This window comes from Zalophus californianus, chromosome X, assembly GCF_009762305.2.
Source record: "Zalophus californianus isolate mZalCal1 chromosome X, mZalCal1.pri.v2, whole genome shotgun sequence".
NCBI lineage: Eukaryota > Metazoa > Chordata > Mammalia > Carnivora > Otariidae > Zalophus > Zalophus californianus.
Genome location: NC_045612.1, coordinates 96,251,909 through 96,278,789, shown reverse-complemented (window position 1 = coordinate 96,278,789; position 26,881 = coordinate 96,251,909). Strand labels below are relative to the sequence as shown.

The 26,881-nt window shown below is 39.4% G+C and overlaps 1 protein-coding gene and 1 pseudogene across 2 annotated transcripts in view; one reads left to right on the top strand and one right to left on the bottom strand.

Annotated features, from left to right (window-relative positions):
- The window catches only part of SYTL5 (synaptotagmin like 5), a 254,902-nt gene that overhangs the window by 110,414 nt on the left and 117,607 nt on the right, over positions 1 to 26,881 (top strand). The gene's annotated exons all lie outside the window — the stretch shown is intronic.
- LOC113930267 lies at positions 2,852 to 5,832 on the bottom strand (annotated as a pseudogene).

Genomic DNA, 26,881 nt, shown 5'->3' with positions numbered 1-26,881 from the left:
AGGTCCGCTTGAGGTATATGTACAATTACCAGTCTATGAGCTTTTCCTAAGAAAAGTTCTGTACTAACAGTAAGTGGTGCACAGGAGACAGAACTTTCTTTAGGGTCTCCATTTTATATCGGAGGCCAGTTTGGCCCCAAGATGGTAATCAGCTCACCCAGCATCACAGTGAGAAGGAGAGCTTGTCTCTCCTACCTGTTGAGGTTCTTTCCTCTCTGATATCCTGAGAAATGGGCCTTGAGATGGAAAGTGTTTCATGTTCTCTGGGAACAAGCTAAACTCTTCAGTTCTGATCTTAGTGTCTCTTGGATCTAGGAAGACACTATCAACAACTCAGTTGTGTTTTATTTGGGAAATCTGATAGGTTAGGATAAAAAGACTGATTTCATACTTTTTTTGCTTTTTTATTTAAGTTCAGTTAGCCATCATATAGTACATCATTAATTTTTTATCTTTATACTTTGCAAACATAGGTCTTGTTCCACTGTATCTTATGTTGAACAATGCCATGCAAAGTTCTTCTCCGTTAACTTGTTCTCAAAATTCTGAGTCTGTCCACTGACCTGGTCTTAAAGGTGGTTATGTGATGATGTCAGAAGCCTGTACTCAAGAGCCTGTTCTTGGAAATACCTGTCGTCTTCCTGGGGATTCTCAGACAGTCCTTCTTTGTTGAAAACAAGATCCCTGTCCCATAGCTGGTTGTATGGTTTTGGGGGAACCATCAGAGTTAAACAAAAAACTACCCAGAGGAGACAGACATTTATGACTGTGGTTAACCTACGACTGATAATTTTCACAAGGGAAAACTTTTGTGGGGGGGGGGAGCATAAGAATAATGCAAATGAGGGTGAAATTACTTTTTTTTCCCCTGTGGTATGCAAAAGAAGATAATAAAGCCAATTAAAAAAACGAGTTTTGGACAAAAGGTCTACTAGCCTAATGATTAAGACTATTTTGGAAAAAGTCTGGAGCAGATTCTGAACATCTGTATTTTAATAAAATCTCTAGGGATAAGTTTTATATACATCCTCAGTTTGAAAGCACTGGCCTAGAAGATGCTAGTTGCAAATTAAAATAGTAAGATTATAGTCAAACATTTAAAAATAACTGAAACGATACTGATAACACTGTAGTATTGTTGCCTTAATATCATCAGGGAAAGTACCAGCAGGACTCCAGTAAGTAGAAACAGTGGACAGTGAGAATACCGACAAATCTCTAGGAACTTCCTATATATGCTACAATTTCTAAAATATTTACATTAATAATGTTATCCCTATTCACATTTAACCTGGAGGAAGTTGATCACCTCTTTTGAGATTTTTTTTTCCCCATGCAACTCATAAACAGTAGTATATCAAATAAACCTCATAATTCTACTACCTCTCTTTTTATAAGGTGACAGAATTTTGTGACTTTCAGGGCCTTCCAGGAAATCTCAAGGAGAGATTTAAGTGCAAAATATCCTTTGAAGTATTATTTTATTTCATTTTTCATTTGGGATTCATTTTGGGGAAGAAAAAAATAAAACTGGCAGGACATTTGAGCACTTAAGACAGGATTATGGAAGCTTCAGAATGTGAAGGGTTGTAGCTTGGCTACCTGTTACTTAAAGTGGCAATGTAATAACCATTCAAAAGTTATGTATCTTCCATTATTTTTCTTTTCTTTTTTTAAACAGATATATTTATTTATAAATATTAGGAACACAGTTTATAAAAGAATAAAACTCCTCTCTAGAGCATAAGACAACAGAACAAAGATAGGTGCTGTTATACAAATGGAATGAGTGAACATAAGACTGTGATTTTCAAGCACATTTATATTACACACAGTTTTAAAACTCCCGAATCTTTGAAACTGTAGAATTGGTAGAGGATGTATTTAGGTTTTAGTTCGGAGACTTATAAAACAATTTTAGGGGTGATATTTAATGTGTGGGGAGAAGAAACTGTTTATATAACTATCATGTTTCAAGGGACATGACTTAACAGTAAAGTTTTTATTATATTTTTTATTAGTTATTTTAGAAATACTACCTAAATTAGAATGACATTATATATTCCTTCTCTAATTCCATTCTAATAGTCTACAACTATATCAAATGAAATGAGGAAAGTTAAAGTTTTAACATTTTAGACAGCCAAGTTACAAAAGGAACTAAAGAAAGAAACTCAGATTTAAAAGTTTCAAATACCCACTGCGTTTGGCACCTTTTCTTTTTTACTACAAAGTATTTCCTCTTAGAAATGGGGCATTTGGTTAATTATTGTTTGTGATGACCTCAGCTACAATAAAAAAGAAGCCAACAGAGACCACAGACTCACTAGCATTGATGGAAAGTGATAGTAAAGAGCCAAAGCACAAGAGACCACAGCAGCCTGGGTAACAAGAATTGGGTGGAAAAGCAAGCTAAATCTTCCATGTCTTCACTTTTGAAAGGGGTCATCACATTATAATTATTGACTTTCCTACTGATCCAAAATTAAGGAAAGGCAAAAAAAAAAAAAAAGTATTCTGTCTGCTGCAGCATTACTTATATTTAATGACTAACAGTTTAAGACTATTAAAAGTGAACAAGCCAACATTATGATCAAACCTGTTTATAGTCAAGGAACATAGTAAACTACTTGACAAAATTTACCTTTCTTAGAAACTCCCTCTGCTGAGATTGACAAGGTAGGATTAGCTTTCTGCTGCACAGTAGGCAGTTCCTGCTATACCATAAACATCAGTAGAAGAGCTCACTGCCATGAATACTTAGGTACTTGGCCAACTCCTAAGAGACAAAGCTACAACAAGCAAACAGAAGCCCCCAGGAACAACAGAAGCCCCATTTCTTATCATCACTTTATTTCTCTTGTGCTGTTCCAGCCTCTGAGTACATGGGGCATAGTGCTGCATTCGGACGGCATACAAAAGCATCGGTTTCACCTCCTAACTCTGTTAACTGCTCCAGTGATGACACGCATGGATAATGGTCTTTTAACATATCTGGCAATTTAGAAGTCTTCTCTTGAATACGTCGAGAACGTCTAACTTTAGGTCTTTAAATGTAGTATCTGCGTTGTCAAACTGTATCTTCTTTTTTACACTTTGTAGGTATGGTGTAGTAGACACATTATATTTAATTAAGCAACTCCCCCTGGTTTCTGTACTGGGGGTTTTAACATCACTGGTTGGATCTTTTGTCATCTTCCTCTTTTTCACCATCTTGAAATACCACATTTCTAGGTTTCTTTTCCATTTCTGGTCTTCCTGACTCTAGATTAATACCTATATCTTTACTCTCGACTTCTTGGATGCATTCCTTAGTTGCACAAGCCTTAATATTTTCTCCATATTTCACTTTTTCTTGACTCTTTATTGTTAGAATATCTGCAATTGCATGTCGCATCTCTTCAATAGGCTGAGTCCCTGCCACAATAGCTTTCTCATAGATTGTGATAATATTTTCAATAGGACTTGTGAGCGGTTCAATACATGCAAGGCATATCCAATATTTTACAAGTTTTTTGGCATCTGGAATATTTTTAATCAGGTCATTCAGTATGACCAGTATTTCTTCTTTTGGGCACCCCTCATCAATCAGGTTTAGGCATTCTGAAAATGTCTTGTTTACTTTTTCAGTAAATAATCTTTGTTCGTTGTCTTCTACCATGGTCGTCCAAAAGGACCCAACTGAGTTTTTGTTTTGCCCTTCAGGCTCAGGCTGGGTAACCACTGAGCTAGGAGGCCTTTTCAGCACTTTTCTTTTACCAGCTTTCCACTCACTCAGACGAGCTTTTCTCTCTTCTGCTGTTTCTTTGGGCTGAGCTGATCTATCAAGAGTCGCTTTTGCTATAGTGTGTCTGCGAGGGTCAATGCTTTTTGTTTTGTTTTGTTTTTTAAATATTTTATTTATTTATTTGAAAGAGAGAGAATGAGAGATAGAGAGCACGAGAGGGAAGATGGTCAGAGGGAGAAGCAGACTCCCTGCTGAGCAGGGAGCCCGATGTGGGACTCGATCCCGGGACTCCAGGATCATGACCTGAGCCGAAGGCAGTCGCTTAACCAACTGAGCCACCCAGGTGCCCGGGTCAATGCTTTTTGATTTCTGTATCAGTTTGGTGTTAGAAGACGAAGCAGGCCTGGCTGCAGTTTCAGAGGTCAGGCTTCTTGACAGTGTCTTCTTTCTCTCTACATCCTGAGAACCGGTTTTGGCACTAGATGAAACCGTGTTTGATTGCAGTAATTCTTTCTCCTGAGGCCCTTTCCGGATTGTAACGTTGGCAGTGGCTTGCCCGATGCCCCGTTTCACAGCGTCCTGAGCACTGTCGCGGTGACTTCTGATAGGAGGCCGCACCAGCTGTCTGTCCTGAGATGCAGTGTTCCCAAGTTTAGTGGTGGTCACCACGTTTGGGGCTCTATCACTTTTCACTGTCGCACTGCGAGTGTCTGTGGGTGGAGGCTCTGGGTCTTTAGGGACAGCAGGTGAAGGCTTCTTCATTGTTGCAGAACTCTCATCTCTGACTGGCAGGGGCTTTCTAAATGAATTAATCTTAGACTGAACAATTTGGCCACGGTAAGACCCAAGCACAAGCTTCTTGGACATGTTTGCATCTTGCTTTGGTTTGTCTGTGGATATTTGTTTCTTTTTATTGTTTTTGAGATGAAACACTTCGCTTAATGTCATATGTTGACTTTGAGGGTCATCTTTAGTTGGTACGGACTGTCCCATTTGATTATTATCCTCAAAATTATGTGTGTCAACTGCTATTGTTGAACTGGTTAATTCGTTAGAAGGTCTTAAAGGAATATAATTTTTTCCCATTGTTATATGATTTTTGTTCCCAGGAGGTCTACTGACATTACCAGCCACTTTTTTAAATTTTTAATAATTTTTATTGTTATGTTAATCACCATACATTACATCATTAGTTTTTGATGCAGTGTTCCATGATTCATTGTTTGTGCATAACACCCAGTGCTCCACGCAGAACGTGCCCTCTTTAATACCCGTCACCAGGCTAACCCATCCCCCCACCCCCCTCCCCTCTAGAACCCTCAGTTTGTTTTTCAGAGTCCATCATCTCCCATGGTTCGTCTCCCCCTCCGATTTCCCCCCTTCATTCTTCCCCTCCTGCTATCTTCTTTTTTTTTTTCTTAACATATATTGCATTATTTGTTTCAGAGGTACAGATCTGTGATTCAACAGTCTTGCACAATTCACAGTGCTCACCATAGCACATACCCTCCCCACTGTCTATCACCCAGCCACCCCCTCCCTCCCACCCCCCACCACTCCAGCAACCCTCAGTTTGTTTCCTGAGATTAAGAATTCCTCATATCAGTGAGGTCATATGATACATGTCTTTCTCTGATTGACTTATTTCACTCAGCATAACACCCTCCAGTTCCATCCACGTCGTTGCAAATGGCAAGATCTCATTCCTTTTGATGGCTGCATAATATTCCATCGTGTATATATACCACATCTTCTTTATCCATTCATCTGTCGATGGACATCTTGGCTCTTTCCACAGTTTGGCTATTGTGGACATTGCTGCTATAAACCTTGGGGTGCACATACCCCTTCGGATCCCTACATTTTTTACCAGCCATTTTTGTTTTAAATTTCAGAACTTTTGTCTCTTCGTGGACTTGGCCCTCAGAGTTCATCACTTTCTGGTCTCTACTACTGGGTATGTGATTTTCCTGTTCGTATGCCAAAAAAGTTTTTCTTTTTAACATATGTGCCTTGAGTTTTTGTCTTCTTTGCTCTCTGAATGCGGGCTGAGCCCTCTGGCTTGGGGGCAGCTGCAGGTCCTGGGGCACGGCTGGGGTGCTCATGGCTGCTACCCGACGGGGATGCGTCTCGGCTCCGGCAGCCCCGGAGTGTGCAAGCCCCATTATTTCTTTTATTTTAAAGAGAATAATCAGGGTCATGATGAGGTCAGAGCAAAAGTTAGAAAGTTTTTCTTTTGAAGTACAAAATCTCTGCTTTTTAGGGCAGATTACAAAGAAGGTAGTTCAGAGAAACCGATTTTGAACTTCTGACTTCCAGAACTGTAAGCAAATAAATGTATGTGTTTTTAAAGCCATGAAGGTTTTAGTAATTTGTTGGAGCCGTCATAAGAAACTCATACAGCTAAGGAGTCACCTTTTGCAACCTCTTAGTAAGAGCAGATCCATACTCTAACAAAACTTGGTCTTTCTTACTGAAAGCAAATCACATTCTCAGATTGAGTTAATATTCAATATAATATTTGATATTAAAGTAACTACAATCTCTTTTTGAGAATCTTATAAATAAACTTGTGAAAATTGAGTCCAGTTTGGAAAAATTTAGCACAAATTTGTGTTCCTTTTCAAATTCTATGTTTGCGACCTTTCTGCAGTTTTCTGTCCATGCTCACTTTTGTATTTCAACATCCTCATTCTGATTCCAGAATAAATTTTACTTTAGAACAGCAATACTTTATGGGCTATAATGCATCCAAAACAAAACAACTGAGATAGTAGATCAGAAAATTAAAACTAGAGAAACAGAGTCAACATCATTGCATTGGTGCTTTGGATTCACCTGAACCACCAAGAAAAGACATGCCTAGGCTTAAACTCTGCATGAGGTACACTTCTCTGGCAATGGAATTTACCTAGCTCTGGTAGGTTAATGTATTGGGAATTTCTATTTGACCTCTAAGATGATTAGAACATAATTTTCAGAACAAGATCAAATCATGATGTTCATACAAATATGAAATGAACGTGTTAAAAGGTTTCTGTTGCCTCGTGAGAGAACCAGCAGATGCTATACCCATTTAAAAAGAAATACAAAGAACAGACACAAGAATACTTTTCAGTAGTATTGCCCAGAGTTTAGAGCCACATGCCTTAGGATGGAAGCTCTGTCCCAAAGGGTTGAGCCACAGGCCAAGGGCGCAGCTTCAAACCATAGAGGACTATTTTCAGGCCTTGAAACTTAATGGATCTTGCTGGTTGGATTGAGAGTAAATAACTTGTTTTCTAGTTTCACAAGTCCACAAATGGAGAGGAAATTTTCCCCAAGATAGATTGTTTCAGAATCTCACCCAAACCTGATTTAGGTAATGAGATTTTAGACTTTGAGTTGGTACTCCAATGGGTTGAGACTTTTGGGGTTGATGGGGTATTTTGAATGTGGGATGGACATGAATCTCTAGGGGCCAGAGGGTAGACTTTGGTAGGCTGGATATCCAGGTTTTAATCTATAAAATCGTGAATGTTACCTTATATGGCAAAAGAAATTTTACAAATATGATTAAGTGAAGGATTTTGAGATGGGGAGAATATCTCAGATTATATGGATGGGCCCCAAATGCAGTCACAAGTGTCCTTATAAGAGGAAACTAGAGGGAGATTCAGTACAGAAGAAGAAGGCGTGGTAACCACTGAAGCAAGATGCTAGGCTTTTGACTTCGAAGATGGTGGAAGGGGCCACAGACAAGGAGTGCCTCCTTTAGGTGTTGGAAAAGGCAAACAAATTCTCCCCTAGAGACTGTGGAGAGTGTGTGACCCTGTCAACACCCAGAGTTTAGCCCAGTGAAAGTGATGTTAAACTTCTGACCTCCAGAACTGTAAGATAATAAATGTCTGTTGCTTTAAGCCACCAAGATTGTGGTAATTTTTTACAGAAGCCAAAGGAAACTAATACACCTCCCAAATAAACTATATCCATTCAAATCAGCGTCAGCTTCTAAGGGAACCCAAACTAAGACACTAGGTGAAGTTAAAGGATACAGCAGCTAGGTAATTTATCCCATCTCCCCTGAAGTCATCCCCCACTACCTTCCTTTCACATGATTCATAGGATTATGTTTTGAGATGGGTTAACACTGCACAAGACCTGTAAGACTGAAAAGCAGCAAATAGGTTTTTCATAACACTTAAATTTGGTCAAAAATGAATCCTTCGGAATACTTTCACTCTCTGATGGAGTAACTGGTACCAGACTAGCCCTTCTGCCACAAACGACCATAAAACTGGACAAAATATATGAGCTGTTTTGGGGGCATTGTACAACAGGCAGCACAGTGCTGTAATTCCAGAGAGAAAGGAAACCCACAAGGTAGCTCAACCATCCCTCCAGTTCTCTGCCTGGGGAAAACTTCCCACTGGCATATTTTGCTGGATTTCAGGCAGAACAACAGTGAAACTGCTGGGCTGAGAAGGCAGGAATCAGAGTTTAGTCCATTTGAAGAAGCTGGAATTTTCAAGACTAGGCATCACAGAAGAAAGATCTATATAAAGGAGGGTCTTCAAGAGTCCATTTGGAGGTTCTCCAAGAGCTTTAGGCTGAGAACTGGGCTGCATGTTCACAGGGCTTCACTACCTAGGACTGGCCAGAGGGTACAGATTTGAGAAAGGACAGAGATATTACCAGTTGACCCATGCTGGGGGATGTTGGCGCTCCGAGCAATAAGAGTGAAGAGACCTGGATAATACCTCACTAATATACTGGGCATCCAGCTGAGACACCAGAAGCCTTAGTGGTAAAGACCATGCCCTAAAGTAAAACCTATAATAGATCCACCCTTAAAAATCGTAAAACCCTACCCTTATAAGATATGGATAAGAGCAGAATTTGGAGTCTGATACCTTAAATTTAACCAGGCTTGGGAAGGACCTTAGGTTTTCTACATATCTGCCTTAACAAAGCATAAAACCAAACCTACTGAACTGCCTACTAGAACAAAAATCAACAATCTTCAGAGGAAGATAGCAGAACCCAGAATCTCCAAACATATCCACACTGTCTGGTGTACAATAAAAATTATTCAACATGCAAAGAAACAGGAAAATGTGATGTATAGTCAAGAAAAAAAAAGAAGCCAAGATGCCCAGTTGTTGGACTTTTTAGACAGTGACTTTAAAGCAGTTATTCTTTGGTCAAAGAACTAAAGGAGAATATGTTCAAAGAATAAAAGGACATACAGTCTTAATGAATGAACAGGGAGAGAATTTCAGCAGGTAAATGGAAATTATAAATAACCAAATAAAAGCTTTAGAACGTAACTGGGAATTGGAATGACTCAGTTTTTCCATATGCTCCCGTTTTTACACCCCAGAAACAACTATGTCAGCTTCTGCACATCTGCCTGCTGTTTGTCTCACTTGCATATTAAAATGCTTTTTAAATGCAAAAAAAAAAAAAAACCTTTAGAACTTAAAATTATAATGACTAAAATAAAAACACACTACCTGGGCTCAACATCATCTTGCAGGTGGCTGAAGAAAGAGAGTCAGTGAACTTGAAGACAGATCAATAGGAATTACCCAATCAGAAAAAAAACAAAAAAAACAAAAACGAAATCAAAAAACAAAAAACCAAAACAGATATCCTTGAGACTATTTTTTAATGGTGTTGTATTGGCTTCTCCTGTATGACTCTTTGAACATAGGAAGTAATAACTTTCTTGGTGCTTAAAGTTAGACCCATCTTCTACTCAGTTCCCTGGGACCCCAAAGGGCCACCGCAGCTAAAAAGAAGCCTGCTATGAGCATATAAATGAATAATCATGTTGGGGAAATAATCTTCCAGAATTTTTAGTGACTCCAACTTAAGATATAGTATAGTACAAGCATTAAGAAGATTTCACTCTTTATCTAATGTTCAGCTGAGCAGCCACATCCTATTACACTTATCTTTTAAAAATCATCCATACAGAAAAATGAAAATAAAAATCATACGTATACAGTGTGGTGTCACGGTTAGAGACATGGACTGTGGTGCTGGAGTGCTGGATTTAACTTCTAGCTCTACCATTTACTAATTGGGTAACTGTGGGCAAAATATCCAGTTTGCCCATCTAGTAATAGCTCCTACTTAATAAGTTTGGGAAGTTATGGGAAACGATAGATGTAAAGCACTTGGAATTGCACCTGGGACTTATGTGTTAGTTGTTATCATTAAGTATATGTTTTTCCCAGATCCTTTGAGAATAGAACATCAAAAGAAACAGAATATTGAAAGAATGAATCACCTTTAAAACATTAATTTAAAAAGTATTTCATTTCAAAAATCTTCCTAAATGCGCTTAAGAGGATGAAACAGCTCTTACCTTTCCCCTGCTGATCAGCAGAGACATTCCTTTTTGAAAGTGGAGACACTGCCTGCTTCTTGGAATAGCTGTCCACCACAGATAAACATTACTCTGTGCTCCTGGGTGTGTTCGGTGTGTAAATAGATCGTGGGAACACGAGAGGCTGGTTTTTCAAGTTCCTGCTCCTAGTACTCTATGAGGGTCAAGTAGACCAGCGTTCTACAGTTGGTGTGTCTGAAAGAAAAGTGAGTCTACAAAATGTTCTAACCATCAGATTGAGGTAAGAATAATGTGTTTAGGGGTTTTTAGCGTGACCTCTCCTTTCTTGATTTTTGTATTTTTCTGTGTTAGGGGGTTGAGATTTGCTTGTCAGGAAATGAATGACTCCTTCCACCATTTGATACGAGATTTTACAATGAGAGGGGGGAGAGAGAGAGAGAGAGAGAGAGAGAGAGAGAGAGAGAGAGAGAGAGAGAGAGAGAGAGAGAGGAATATATACAGAAGGGACATTTTGGCTGTTGGGCTGCTATGTAAGTTTGATGGCTTGAGGAGGGAAATCTAAGCATCATCTTATTAGCACTTAATTTAATCTACAAATTGAAACATACTAGATCCTACTGAAAAATGAGTGTCTCCATGAGCAAATATATATCCTCGTGACATAAAGAAATCAGGTTCACAGCAAAAGGACTGTCACTTTGCCAAAAACCTCTCACACCTCTCTATATGAGATAGCAGTCCTTTTGTTCTGAGTTTCTTTCCTTTGTTAGAAAACTCACATGTTTTATTGGCATTGTTGAATAACAGTCCTGTTCTTGATATGGTTAAATATCTACTGTGGTTATAAGTTGAGTAGAAAGATTGCCAAAGCCTGAAATCCCTGGAATAATTTCAACATGGATGTGATGTTTTTAAACACCATGAGGAGACGAGATACTGACTGTATATGAATATACACTAGAAAGATGCATCAGGTTTTTGAAAATTGCTCTTTAATATAGATTGTTTTAATTAGCAATACTATCTCCCTTAAGGGAGAAATGCATTTTGCAGTATAATATATCAAACTCTGTACTTGGAGAAAAAAGGAGTTCTCTTTTTCCAGCATTCAAAATTGTGAGTAGCAAATATTACTCGTATATGATAATGTATTTAAAAATATACCTTAAATCTTAGCCTCCTTAAAGTGTCTTTTAAGCACAGGAATTTAGGGTTCAGGTGTCTTGTGTTTTTTTTTTTTTTTTGCTTTGTAATGAGTTGTTTATATGTTGTTTAGACAACAGCTTAAGCACAAGACTGTTATAATTTATACCCCATGACTTAAGTGCATGAAGACATTCAAATGGACTCTAGTGAAATACTTAAATCTATACACCCCTGAGTATGTACACACACACCACACACACACACACACACACACACACCATACACCCCCCCCCCCACACACACACATATTTACATATGGACAGCTAGTACTGGGGAAACAGATAAGGGAGACGATGAGAAAATGTCTTTTTGTTGCCAAATCATATTCCATGTGCTTATGATTTTCTGAAATTCTCTGCCAGCCTGAGTTTGGGAATTAGCTTTGTGTTGCTGTTCAGTTTATTCTAGTTCAATGATGTCTTTTAATAATTTTAGGGAATAAAATAATGTTTCTATCTCTTTGTGTCCCGGAGGCACATTTAGTGTATTTGTTGAAATTACTTTCTTACATTCATTTAGTATGTCAAGGAAATGCAACTTTAATGTGCAAAATGAGCTGTTTGTTTTACCTCACTGAGTTCCGTTATACAATGGCATATGTTATGACTGTTTTGCCAGCATAGGCAATAACTTAGCTTAGCATCTTTGATACTTTCTATTTAGAATTTCTTTGTAACTATGTTTTTGTACATCCCATATGCTGCTCACTGTATGTGCTCTCACTCTCACGTGTTCACCTCCACACATATTTTCCCGCCCTTGGATGATTTCACAGATTCTGTAACTTCTCTCCAACTTGGTGCCGTTCCCAGCTCTGTCTTTTCTGTGGGTAGTGTCCTTGTTTCCTCTGATGTCTGCTCACCATGCTTTCTCAACATCTCCCATCGTGCCGAGTCCATAGACTCCTAATTCTCCTGAACACAGCAGTCATGAAAGAGGTGGTCCCGTTGCTTTGATCTGGTAGACTTGTAGAGCTGGTGACTCGAGTGGCTCTCTTAAGTTCTGGAAGATCATCTGGAAGTCAGGCAGACACCTTAGAGTACAAAATCTGTTAAATACATAGTATTCTAGGATAGGAAATTTTCTCGATCCGGTTGCTCTCCCCTTTCAGCAAAACACATCTCTAAGAGGTACTTACTAAAATCCGCTCCTTCTTGACTTACTACCAATTTTCTCTCTTTTAACACCCCACTATCTTTCAATTTCCCTGTGATATGACATCTACTTTCATCACTTGATGGCCATTATATTTCCAAGGGTCACTTGTGCTATTAGGAAATCTAATGACATTCATTCATTTATTTATCCATTCGATAAATATTCGGTGATAGCTACGCATCAGACACTGCTACAAAGTGAAGTTACAGTATGCAGCCCTCGGGTCTGCCTTTATGTGCCTCTAGTGAGGAAAGATGTTAATTTCCCTGAATAATTCATTTCGATTATGATATCTGCTCTGAAGGATACTTTTCCAAATCCTCATTCTGTTTGACTACTTTGCTCTTTGTGACATTCATGATCACTTCCTATTTCTTGAATTCTCCCTTTCTTATTATCTATGACTCTATATTATCTATTCAACTACTTTTCAACCACTTTCTCTCTTGTCTTCTTCCCTTCTCTTCTCTTTACTTGTTCATTCCTGCAAAGGTTTATTATTTGGCCCATAACCTATTACTTCTTTCTCCTTGCCTTTGATGTCTCAGCAACCCATAGTTTTAAATATCATAGTTAAAAATATCATTTTAAATAAGGCCTCTAAGATCTCCATTTCCAGGTTTTTCCATCTACTATGTGCTTTCCCACTTGTAGGTCCAAGTGTCACCTAGCATTCATCACAGTTGTAGCCAAACTGACTGTCTTGTTTCCTTTTTTTTTTTAAGACTTTATTTATTTGACACAGAGAGAGAGTGCGTGCACAAGCAGGGGGAGCGGCAGGCAGGCGGAGGGAGAGGGAGAAGCAGACTCCCCGCTGAGCAGGGAGCCCGACGCGGGGCTCGATCCCAGGACCCTGGGATCATGACCTGAGCCGAAGGCAGACGCTTAACGACTGAGCCACCCAGGCGCCCCAAACTCACTGTCTTTTATGTCCTCTTCTTTCATCCATGTTTCTGCTAATGGTGTCGATGATCTCCTGGTTTCTCACATTTGAAACCTTGGAGTCACTTTTGCTTTTGACTCTTCCTTTACTTCCAATGGCCAAACCATTACCAAGTCCTGTCCCTCTTTTTATGATAGTATGTCTAGAATCTATCCTTTCCCCTGCATCTTTTCTGTAATTTTTTTTCTTTTATACTTTATTTTCTCATCCTCTCCTCCCTCAGGCTCAGAGCCACCTAGAACTCAGGGTCTGAGTCAGAAGCCACCTCTACCAGAAAGCGAAACCTCATGCATATCTTGTTTTCCCGAACCTTGGGGACAGAATTATGAGCGCGATAGAAAGAACACAAGCTTCGGTGGCCAAAGATCCAGCTTTAAGTTAGGATCACGGAGGGAAATAATTTTAAATTGTGAAGCACTCTAGAAATATTAAGTAAGATTTATTAGTAGAAGACTAAAGTTAGGGGCAGGGACCAAGGTTCTGGATCTTAAATATTGGGGCAGTACAGCGTAGGACTTGAGAGCCTGGTCTCTGCAGCCAGACTGCCTGAATTTGAATCCCAACTCTACGACTTGACAGCTGTGGGAAATGGGGAAGCTTAGCTTCTCTGTTCCTGAGTTTCCTCTTCTGTAAAATGAGGATACTAATAATTTCTACTCAAAGAGGTGTTGTAGGATCAGAAGGGTTAATAGATGTACAATACTTAAAACCAGTGCCTGGCACATTGGAAGTGCCCACTAAGTGTGAAGTGGTGGCCAGGGCCAGTGTGGCAGCATGTGGGTCCAAGGTGGGAATGATTTATTAGAACGGAGTCACCATATGGGGATCAGGTGCTGCATCAGGGTTGGAAACAGAGTCAGAGAGTACACACCTACACCCGGCTGAATCCCTCACGACGCAGATAAAAAATGATCCATCCTGGGGCGCCTGGGTGGCTCAGTCGTTAAGCGTCTGCCTTCGGCTCGGGTCATGATCCCAGGGTCCTGGGATCGAGCCCCATGTCGGGCTCCTCGCTCGGTGGGAGGCCTGCTTCTCCCTCTCCCACTCCCCCTGCTTGTGTTCCTGCTCTGTCTCTCTCTCTGTCAAATAAATAAATAAAATCTTTAAAAAAATTAAAAAAAAAAAATGATCCATCCGGGGCAGAATTGAGCAAACACACGCCGAGGAGTCATGCATATTCTGAGCAACCATTCGAGCTTCAAGGATGGGGATAATGGTCTTTCAGACACTTTGGAAGGGGGGCATTTAAGAAAAAGGAATGGTCAATAGTTTGCCCTTTAGAGTCATGAAATATGTCAGTATTTCATGGAATCAAAATATCAGTATCCAAATGTCCAAATGTTAAGAAAGCAGACTTAACTATCCTCTGTATTCTAGAAATTTCTTTCTATAATAAGCATAGGCTTATTGCAGAGTGCAAGGGACCTTAGAAATTCTATTCCTCTCAACTGACAGGCTCACTGGCCAGAGTATGTATTTTTACTAACACAGTAGTAGTTCACTTTGGATGAGGGTTTTTCTTTTCCATGTTAAGAAAAGACAAATAATGTTACCTGGAACATTCTAAGAGTGGTTCTAAGTGCTTTAAAATATTTAAATCATTTAATCTTCCCACGACCCCCATGAGCTAGATCTCATCATTAGTCCATTTACATAAGAATAAATTTAGGATCAGGGCGCCTGGGTGGCTCAGTTGGTTAAGAATAAATTTTGGATCACTGAGCTTATGCCTAACTGATGGGTAATGGAGCCAGATTTCAAACCCAGGCAGCCCAGAACCAGAGCCCATATTCTCCACCACTGAGTCCTATCATCACAGCACCTCGGTGCCCTGGCATTTAGTTATGGGCAGGCTCTGGAGTCTTGGGCAGCTGTTAAATGTTGCAGTTTGTTTTCCTTGACAAGTGGTATTAAATGTTTGATAGTTTTTCATAACATATAAAAATTACCAAAATAAGATTTTTAATTTTTTTTAAAGATTTTATTCATTTGAGAGAGACAAGACAGGAGCAGGGGGAGCGGCAGGCAGAGGGAGAAGCAGACAGCCCGCTGAGCAGGAAGCCCTATTCAGGGCTCCATCCCAGGACCCTGGGATCATGACCTGAGCCGAAGGTAGACGCTTAACCAACTGAGCCACCTAGGCGCCTCTAAAATAAGATTTATACTAAGTTTTCCAGTATCTATGCAAGAGGAGTCTGATTTTTCTCATCCGTGATTCCGTATGTGAGCATCAAAGGCCTCGAATAGCGATCCGTTTCCTAGACAGCATATTATACCGTAAATCGGCAGCTGCTTTGCACTGTACTCCATCGTGGCTTCTGGCCACGGGGATTTTCTCTTGAATGTGTATTAGTTTCCATCTTTGTTTTTGCTGACATTGCAAAAGTTCAGGCTCAATGTTTCGAGTTGCCCTTTGATTTCTATTTCCTATTTTAACTACTTCTTGTTCATTTAAGTGTTCTCTCACCTTAGTGTTTTTCTATTTTTACTTTAAGCATCATCAGCTACAAAAATAATTGACTAGGTTTTTACTTCATTTTCTTCTTCACTGAATTAAAATATTAAAATCAGTCTTACCTCCACTGAACCCCTTAATAACCTTATTCCTTTCCAAGTAGGCATAATACCATTTGTAACTCTTGTTAGAGTTTCATTTAGCAGTTTCTAGTCCTTGTAACAGTTGACTTATCCCGGCTAATTTGATTTAATCTTTCTAATCAAATGCCAGAAAGCACTCTGTTCCTACATTAGGAACACGTCCAAGTCATTTAGGGGTTTGTGGTTTATGTTAATAGACTTCAGTGGTATTTTCACTTTGGTGTGTGGTCAGAAAATATTTCTGAAAGGGCATCAGGACTTGGAGGGGAATTAAGAAGATGTGTAACCAAGCAACTGTAAGAGGCACTTCATTTTCAAGCAAGTAAAATTTCCAAAACCGAACAGTATACTTTTTTTAACAAAGTCATTTAACATTGACAGTATTCTAAGAATGGAAGTGGTAGATCTTACCAGAAAATATAGTTGAGATGGGATGGCAGGTGTGTGTAGAGAAATCATACTTGGAATGTAGCCATCAAATAATGATGTTCCAGGATTCCAAAGTAGACTTTGAATCTGAACATACTTTTATCTGGGTCATAAAAAGTTCAGCAACAGCCCACTTGGTAAACACAGACCAAGAGAGGTCATAGCAAACGTATTTATTTACTTCACCTATCAGAGTATAGACAGATCCTTTAATAGATCCTCCCAAGAGCTGTATATAGACAGCAACGATGTTTAGTCTCCTGGCATGAAATTACATTAAAATCAATATGTGATTAAAATTTTTGAAATTAATTTCATTTAAACCAATCGATATATCAAGGATATGTTTTCAAACAAGGCAGTAAGGAAGTTGTGGCCCATATATACAATGAAATATTACTCAGCCATCAGAAAAGATGAATACCCAACTTTTACATCGACATGGATGGGACTGGAGGAGATTATGCTAAGTGAACTAAGTCAAGCAGAAAAAGTCAGTTATCATATGGTTTCACTTCTTTGTGGAACGTAAGGAACAGCATGGAGGACATTAGGAGAAGGAAGGGAAAAATGAAGGGGGGGGTAATCGGAGGGGGGATGAACCATGAGAGACTATGGAGTCTGAGAAACAAACTGAGGGTTTTGGAGGGGAGGGGGGTGGGGGGATGGGTTAGCCTGGTGATGGGTATTAAGGAGGGCACGTACTGCATGGAGCACTGGGTGTTACACAAAAACAATGAATCGTGGAACACTACATCAAAAACTAACGATGTATTGTATGGTGACTCAAAAATTCAATCATTTTTTTATTTTTTGAATTTTGTCAATAAAATATTTGTGGGCATTAGTTTTCTTTCTTGTTATATAAGTATCTACAAAATAGTCATGATTTTGCCTCTTGAACCAAAAAGCCTAACATATTCACTGGCTGGCCCTTAATAGAAAAATTGTTTCAACCCCTAGAGTAGACCATGGTGTAAGATCACCTTTGAGGAGCATAATTGTTGTTCATCTTACCCTCCATAGCTCTTTGCTGCATTTGGCAGACCATGGCATTGCTAATCAGAGTGAAAAATATACTAAGTATGAGGGGCAGCAAGCTGGCTGTATTTATGGATAATTCCTCCTCTAGAAGAGAGGTTTGGGCAGGTGAGAGTCAACTGCTGGTTTAGTTTAAAAACAGATCTTCCTGGGCTTGCAAGCTACTTGCCTGAGTAACATGAATAGCTTTCCACAAAGGACCTAGTTTCTTCTCAGCTAGGTCATGTCAACAAGACTTTGGAAGCAAGATTCCCTAGGAGTAATTTGCAATCCTCCAGAGAGCTTGGTTAATTGGGGTTGGATGCTAGTTAGCTGAATTTATAGGTAGAATATTGCATCTTCTTATACCAGTCTTCAAGCTCTTTAACACTTCAGAGGGTTTGTTCAGGGTTCTGAACTTGCAAGAGCTGTCTGACTGTGCATTTTACCTGTATGAAGACATTTCTGCTTAGCTCACTTTGACTCCTATGAAAAGGATCTGCTAGAACATGCATGACTCTTCAAAATTCTCCAGGCTTCAAGTGGTCTCCTGCACTATAATCTCTATTGTAGAACTTCCTCTCAGATGTCCATTTTGAACTATTCTTTCCTTTGGTCTTGATCAGTTACTTCAAATCTCTTAACTGATGACTCATTTTCAGGCTGGCTGGCTATCTATCTATCTATCAATCATGCAAGAGGTTGTCTATTCTCAACACCCATCCCAAATAATCCTTGCTACCACAAGGTCCATAATTACTGGTCAGATTTTTAGCATGTTCCAGGGGGACAATTACAAAGTGTCACCTTGAAGGAATTGGATTATACACTAAAATAATTGCAAGACTTACTAATTTATATTATTAGAACCTAGGGTTTTAGGGCAAGGAATATGTGATATAACACTGGATTGGGCTGAATTTATTGAGATGGTACATTTTCCAAAGATTCTGGGTTTAATGTAGTACCTCATGTAGCTGGAGGTGTTTGTAACAGTTTACTTGATTGGTTAATTAAAAACTTAATGGTAGCCTACATAGACTCTAAGGGATATACTTGACTCCCAATTCATTAGACTCAACTGCCTTCCCTACTGTGCTGATTATCCTTTCTCAGTCTTCCATCAGCTCATTCATTCCTTTGTCCCTTCTTTAATCATTGTTCCTTATGCTCCTATCCCTGGACCTCTTTTGTTCTCCCTTGCCTAACTCTAGCCACCACGTAGGCAACAATGATTCCCAATTAAATGCTTCTAGTGTAGACTTCTCTGATAAACTCCAGTTCCATATTCCAGATGCCTTTCTGGACAGATTTGTTGATGTTTGCCTCATAAGCACTTGGACCTCAACATGTGCAAATTTCAGTTTTTTTCTCTCAACTGTTTTTGTCTTGTATTCTCTATCTCTGTCAATAGTATTACCATCAGCATTCCTAGGCTTTACTCCAGTCCTATTGAATCAGAATCTCCGGAGATGGACTCTCAGGAATCTGTTTTTGAACAAGCCCTGTGGGTGATTCTTAGGTACACTAAAATTTAAGACCCATTACAGTTCCCCATGCCAGAAACCTTGGAGTCACACTCTCTCTCTTTATCACCCACATCTAGTTGGTAGCTGGATCTTATTGAGACCATTCCCAAATATCTGAAAAATGACCCCTAGGTCCTTTCCCACTACCACAGCTTTAGCTCCTAATCTCTCCCTCGCACCCCTGCAGGAGCCTCCGCATTGTCCACAGAGCCTCTGTCCTCTCTTTCACATAATCACTGAGTGCTGATGTCTTTCAAACCCCAAATCTAAAATAGAAAGCTGACAGTACTATTTCTTGGCTTAAAAGCATCCAACAGCTTGATGGCATGGGAGCAGTTTTCAGACTTGTTAAAGTCATGGAACTCTTTCTTCAAATAAAACCAGGCCAGGAAATCCAACTTATAGACCAGATAAAAGCAGAGCTCCTCTGTTTGAAGCAGGGGTCGGCGCCACAGCCTTGGCCACTCAACTTGCCTTGCTGTGTTTCCTAAGAAACCATTCCCAGAGACACAGTTTAAAAAACACTCCATAAAATCCAGATGCTTTATTTGGATACCACATTTCTCCCTGGCTGGCACCCTCCTTTCTCTCACCTCTCCCCCAGCCCAGGGATTATTCACTATTCCCTGGACTAGTCATGTGTTCTTGTGACTTTTCCTATTTACTGTCTTCCCATCCTCAAATGGCCACTCTCCTCTTCCTAATTGTTCTTTGCTTTGTGTTCTCAAAGCCAAGTTGGCATTTATAAAATTGTTCTTTTGATGTTTATGTCTGTCTCCACTAGAAAATAGACAAGCTCCTTGGGACAGAGCTCATGCTTTCTTCCTCTGTGTATCCACTAGATCCAGCACAGTTTCTGACACATGTTTATTGCATGAACGTTTATATATTCTGTCACCCATTCTATCTGTCCTTTGGTTTTATTGTTTTCCAGCCTGAACATACCTTAATGAATTAAACGTAACTTTAAAAAATAGCTTTATTAACCTCAGTAGCTTTATTAACCTATATGACTCTACTAGTGAAATATTTTTCTGTTCAACAGCCAAGCATGATAATCCATGGATATATGCATTGTATATCATGGCATATGAAGCTGAGCTAATATTGGTAGAATACATTTTTGACAGCAATGACATTTGCTGCATTTTTCAGTGATATTATATATAATATGTGTTCATTGTAGAAACATGGAGCTAAAGACAATTAAAAAGAAGAAATTAAAATACAGCCATAATGTAACTCCTCAGAGATAGACATAATAGTTTGACTTCCTTCCTTCCATCCTTTCTTCTGTGATACTTCGGTGTGTATGTATTTCCTTTGAAATTGGAACCATACTGTGTAAGTAGTTTCATATCCTGATTTTTTTCATTTCATATTAAGAGCCTTCCAGCATGTCATCATATATGAGAATCTTAATATTGTTAAAAATCTTATTAATAAAAACTGTGGACTTTCTAAGGAATTTCCAAGAAGTTTGCAAATTCTTAGCAGAAAGTCTGGGAAGCTAGAGAGAGACCTGTGGGTATTTTGTGAATCAAAAAGAAAGGAGTAACGTTTTGACTGATCTCTCTTAATGACGTACTGCTTAACTTCAACGTAAAAGCAGAATGAGTGGAAGGGTCTCAAATGTTTTGACCATCTATTAGGTGCTATTGTGCTTTACGTGCATTTCACATTTTATACACATTTTAATACATTTATATACATTTTATATATACTTTATATACATTAATTCATTTGAATATTCCCAACAAACCAAGGAAGTGGACACTAATATTCCCGTTTTACAGATGAATAAAGTGAAATGTGCAAGCTTAGAGTGACCTGTCCAAGTTACTCTCTCAGGGAGGAGAATTTTAATTCCATTTGGTTCTGAAGCTTCACACTTTCTCTAACACCAACTCTGAGATGGTACACTGAGCTTGCATTTGATTCCAAGGGCTTTGTATTAGCAGTGCTTACCTGTGGAGTATGAACTTTTGGGTAACCTTAGTTTATGAACCCCTGAAATTACCTCTCTTTGTTAAAACATACGTATACTTTTTTAAGGTAGAGGACTTCCTCTGCCTTAAAGGAAGAAGACTTCCGCAAGTCTTGCAGAAACCCTTTGAGGAGACTTTTGTTTTACTTGCTAGGTTCTGCATCAAGAACATTATATTTTCTTGCTCTATTACCCTTTCATGTGTCCCTGGAACCCATGGCATCCGTTTTCTCTGGATACCCACCAGTACCCTTGATACTGTCTGTTTATAGGAGAGTCTCAAATAATTTCCACATCTGCCCATGTGCTACCATGTCACTGATTTGTGTGTCTGTGTGTGTAAAATAATAACAACTCTTGCATGCTTATCTCTTAACCGCTGAGCATTTCAAACCCTGTTTGCTTCTCTTTACGTAGCTAAAAGTGCCTCTCCTTTTACTGATCCAGTACAGTAAATTAGGAAATCATGGTGCATGTGCAGTTTCTCTATTCCTATCAAAGAGCTCAAAGAATGCATGACCCTTGATCTGCAAACCACCTGGTAACCACAATCTTACATATTAGGAAGTGACATATGGTAAATTTGAGAGGGCTACAAATTCTTCCTTACTCCCATTCCACTGGAATCGAATTCACCTCCTTTAATCTGGGATGACTTTAGCAATTTGCTTGACAAATAAAACGTGGTAGAAGTAATGTTCTGGGACTTCCAAAGGTAAGCCTTAAAATGTCTTGCAGCTTCTGCTTGGGCCTTTAACAATGCTTGGTCTGGGGGAAGACAGCTGCCATGTAAAAAGTCTAACTACCCTGAGACCACCACGAAGGAGGAATCACATATAGGTGTTGTGGTCAACAGCTCCAGCGATGGCCCCAGCCAGCAGCTGACATCAAGTGCCAGACACGTGAGTGTGTTATCCTTACCATCCCACCTAGTCCGGCCTTCAGGTGACTTCGGTCCCAGCTGCCGCCTGACAGCAGTCTCATAAGAAACGCCAACATGAGTGCCTCCCAGTTAAGCCCAGTCAACCCATGAAGCTATAAAAGATAGTGATAAATTTTTGTTTTAAGTCACTAAAAGTTGGGGTGGTTTGTTACCGAGGAACAGGTAACTGAAACATGAAGGAATGAATGCTTCTGTTGTATTTGGAGCCAATAAGCTCCACTTACATAGCAGGTTTCCAAGGAAATTCCAACCATTGCTCTTCTTCCTATATTTTGTATGATGGATCTTTCTCTTGTCCTTACGTTCTCCCTGACAATGTTTTTTTTTTTTTTTTTAATTAAGTGAAACATTTTTCTGTTCATTTTGCATACATCTATTCTAAAGATGGGAATTTTTTATGACATTCTGTAACATAGAAGTTTTGGAAGAGGGTTAACTGTCTGATTAAATAGAACCTACCACAGTTTAAGAAGATGGCATCCATGGTAAGGAGGCCACCATAATGTCATGTACAGTGGTTTCAGTGGTAAATTCCACTCTAAACCCACTAGCACTGCAGTCGTTCCCACTGAACTGGAACATTGTCCAATTTCTCCATCTGAAGCAACTGCCCAGAGTTTAGTTTCTTTTTCCCATTCCGTTTTGACATAGAGCATCACCTCAGGCTGATTCAATGTTCTCTCCTGAGGTGAGATTTTTATTTCAGGCATTGATTCTTAAATGTTTTGTTTTTTATCTCATTCATTAGAAGTCCAAAGGGAGTCTTAAGGCTAAAATCATGGTGTTCGCAGGACTTCTTTCTGGAGGCTCCAGTGAAGAGTCCATTTCCTTGCCTTTTCCAGCTTCTAGGGGCTGCCTCATTTCTTGGCTCATGGCCCCTTCCTCCATCTTCAAAGACCGTTACTCCAACTTCTACTGCTATCATCATACCTCTTTTCCTGACTTTAGCTCTACTACCTCCCCCTCCCAAGGATCCTTGTGATTACACTGGGCCCGTCTGGATGATCCAGGATAATCTTCCCTTCTCAAGAACCTTAACTTAGCCACCTCTGCAAAGATTCTGATGACAAGTACATGAGCATCTTGGGGGTTATTATTCAGCATATCACAGATACCCCAGCTAGACTAGGAGTCAGGCATTTAAGCGCATGCCTGTGGATACTTAGGAGTTAGCAGGTGAAGAGAGGAAAGGGTGTTCCTGGCAGAGAGTCTTGTAGGTAGGAAGATCTGGAGGTGAATAAACCATGGCTTCTTTAGAAGAATGAAGTATTGAATGTGGTTAGAGGGTAGATACACGAGAGAGGGGTAGGCTAGAGCCAGATCATAAAGGGTTTTTTAAACCACATTAAACAATTTGAACTTTTAGGAACAAAGGGAAAAAACATTGAAGGATTCTAAGCATAGGAGTAACAATGATCAGATTTGTGTTTTGGAGGAAATCTGAAGTAGGAGAGCAAGATGGAAGCAGGAAACTGATATGGAAGAGCCCGAGTGGTATCACCTAATTCACAATATGTCTGAAACCAAAATTTATTATTGCCCATCAAAACCAGCACAGCTACCCAACTTCCCTATTGTTGGCAATGTCACTTGTATTCTTCTAAGATCAAATTCTTAAAATTATTTTTGGCTTCTCTCTTTTCCTTCTAATCCCACTCAGTTAACACACCTTATTGCTTCTTGAAATTTTTTAAAGATATAAAGAATATAAGATTATATTAATGTGTCTAAAATAATAAACAATATGGGGGTGCCTGGGTGGCTTCAGCTCAGGTCATGAGCACCGGGCTCCAAGCTCAACTGGGAGTTTGGCCCTCTGCCCCTCCCCCACATTTGTGCTCACCCGTGCGCTCTCTCAAATAAAATGTTTAAAAATAAATAATACAAAATATGGAAATAAATTTCATTTCTTCTGTAACCCCCTAAGTTTCCATCCCTATAGGCAACATGATTAGCAGTTCAGCATGTATTATTCTATGCCTTTTCCTATACATTTGTGTATATTATAAATATGCATATATTGATGGCATTGCATTAGACACATACACATTTGAAAGCATAAATATATCCCTATTTTCAACCAGCAATGTAGTTTAGATAGCCCCATGTTGGTACATATTTTTAAATACCTCATTTTAATATGGAACCATGGTATTGCAATAACAGGCAATTTCAAAATTTTCACTCTGGGTAATTATGCTACCATGAATATCTACACATTATCCTCATATATACACACAAGTTTTAATTTTTCTTCTTTTTAAGATTTTATTTATTTATTTGAGAGAGAGAGAATGAGAGATAGCACGAGAGGGAAGAGGGTCAGAGGGAGAAGCAGACTCCCTGCTGAGCAGGGAGCCCGATGTGGGACTCGATCCCGGGACTCCAGGCTCATGACCTGAGCCGAAGGCAGTCGCTTAACCAACTGAGTCACCCAGGCGCCCAAGTTTTAATTTTTCTTAAGATGGATTCTTATAAGTGGTCAAAAATGCTCATCTTAATTTTTAAAATTTCACTGAGGTATGATTGACGTACAAAAAGCTGTACGTATTTAATGTATACAACTTAATGAGTTTAGAGATAAGCATACACCCATGCAATTATCAACACAATCAGTGCCAGAAACATACTCATCACTTCTGAAAGTTTCCTCCCATCCTGTGTATGTACATACCTATGAATGAATGGATGGATGGATGGATGGTAAGGGCACTTAGCAATTTTTTAAGTATATAACACAGTATTCTTAACTAGAGGCACTATGCTCAGTGGGTCTCTGGGAATTACTCATCTAGCATAACTGAAACCTGGTACCCTTTGACCAATTTTGAAAGATTCAGCTCATTCTCTAAAAAGGGTGACAAGAACTGTAAAGGCTCCGAGATTTTACCTTCCTTTCAGGCTAATGAGTATGGGCCTGTCATGGTTTTACGGATATGCTACTCCTGGGTCAGGTGCAATGGACTTTATTACTCAGAGCACAGAAAGTCTCAGGAGCTTCACGTTGGTGTTGGTTGCCCTTGCCCTCGAGTGCCTGTGGAACATAGTCCATGTAGTAGACTTGCTGGGGAACCCTGAACTTAGGGAACCCCATTGTTTTATAATAAGCTGCCAGGAAATCTGCCCTCTGCCCTGGAGAGAGACTTTTGCTTTGTTCAACAAATCATAAGCAAATCTGTTCCTTACTCCACACACAGACACGGTGTCTTTCAAGGCTGGTCACTAAACAAACAGCGTTGGAAGAATTGTCCAGAACAGAAGGCCAGCTAGTGGCTCTGCTCATAAGCCATGGAAAAGACCCACAGAAAATTATCTCAACTAGGGATTGAACTTATTTCTCCTTCTGCCAGTGGGACATGAGTTTACCTATTTCTGCACACCCTCATTAAACACTGGATGGTACAGATTTTTATATTTTCATTTTTATAATCGAATGGGAAAGCTAAAATGTTTTCTCCTTGCAATTTGCATTTATATAACTAGTGAGCTAAGTGAGCATCTTTTCATGTTTCTATGATTTGTTTGTGAATTGCTAATACTGTGGGACGCCTGTTATTTACCTCTTATTTTATTGGTTTATTTTCTTGCATTTATCTCTTTATATTTTCTAGATATTAATCCTTTTCCTGCTTTATATGGAGCCATCACTTGGTTATTTTAATTTTATTTGCAGTGGTTCCCTTTGTACAGTTATTTTAAATTTATATATGATCTGTGATATTTAGGGGGGACAATATAGAATTTTATAGGTCTTAGTAGTTAAAAAGCATTTAGGGGGATTGCCAAATGAGATTTAAGTATATCTTCTAATTTTTCTTTCAAATCTTTCTCTTCTCAATTTATAAAGATTTTTTCCTAACCAGTTTTTTTCAAAGATGTTATTTATTTATTAGAGAGAGAGAGGGAGGGAGGGAGCCAGGGAAGGGGCAGAGTGGGAGGGAGAGGAAGAGGGAAAGAATCCCAAGCAGATTTGGCACTGAGTGTGGGGCCCGACATGGGGCTCCATCTCACGATCCTTAGATCACGATCTGAGCTGAAATCAAGAGTCAGATTCTTAACTGACTGAACCATCCAGGTGCCCCATATAACCAGTTTTTTTTTAAGATAGATGTAGTCCTCTAAAAGAAGTAGGACAATGTTTTCTCTTTAGAAATACCAAAATACAAGATGCCAAGATAAGAACCGAATAACGTTAGATATCTGTTTTCCAAACTGAGAATTCTGTGACACTTCACAGTTAACAATAGAATATCAGAGACTCTGGGAAGTTCTGTAGGAGAAAAAATATTTAACTGGACATATATGAAATTTTGTTGGACTAAAAGACTTTTTAAAAATTCCATAGAGTATCTCATGACATTCTGTGGGATGCTGTTGGTCCATGAAGGCACTGAGAGGCAGTCACATGTAATGATTAGAAGCAGGGTCCCTGAAAACAAACTGCACCGAGTTACTTACCACCTGGGCATGCTAATTAACTTCTCTGGGCCTCAGCTTTCTCATCTATAAAATGAGGGTATTATAACTTATTTTGTGAAGGAGTTATAAGGATTAGTTGAGTTATATAAGTGTTAGCTATTACTGTGGAACATTCCGCTCTTGGACCATTGCTATAAAGCTGCTAATATTGTTAATTGGTCTCCCAATTAATGTTCAGAGAATCAATACCATTGTGAAATTTAAAAAAAATTCAGGGGCGCCTGGGTGGCTCAGTGGGTTAAGCATCTGCCCCTCTGCTCGGGTCATGATCCCAGTGTCCTGGGATCAAGTCCCGCATCGGGCTCCCCGCTTAGCGGGGAGTCTGCTTCTCCCTCTGCCCACCCCCCCCCCCGCCCCGCTCATGTTCTCTCTCTCGCTCACTCACTCAAATAAATAATAAAATCTTTAAAAAAAAATTCAGCTACTGCACTGCCATTGAAGGTGCCACGCAGTTGTCCTTGTAGGAAGAAATTGCGCTACTGGAAATAAATGCCTATGATTCCATACCACCTGCCCTTGAGTCTT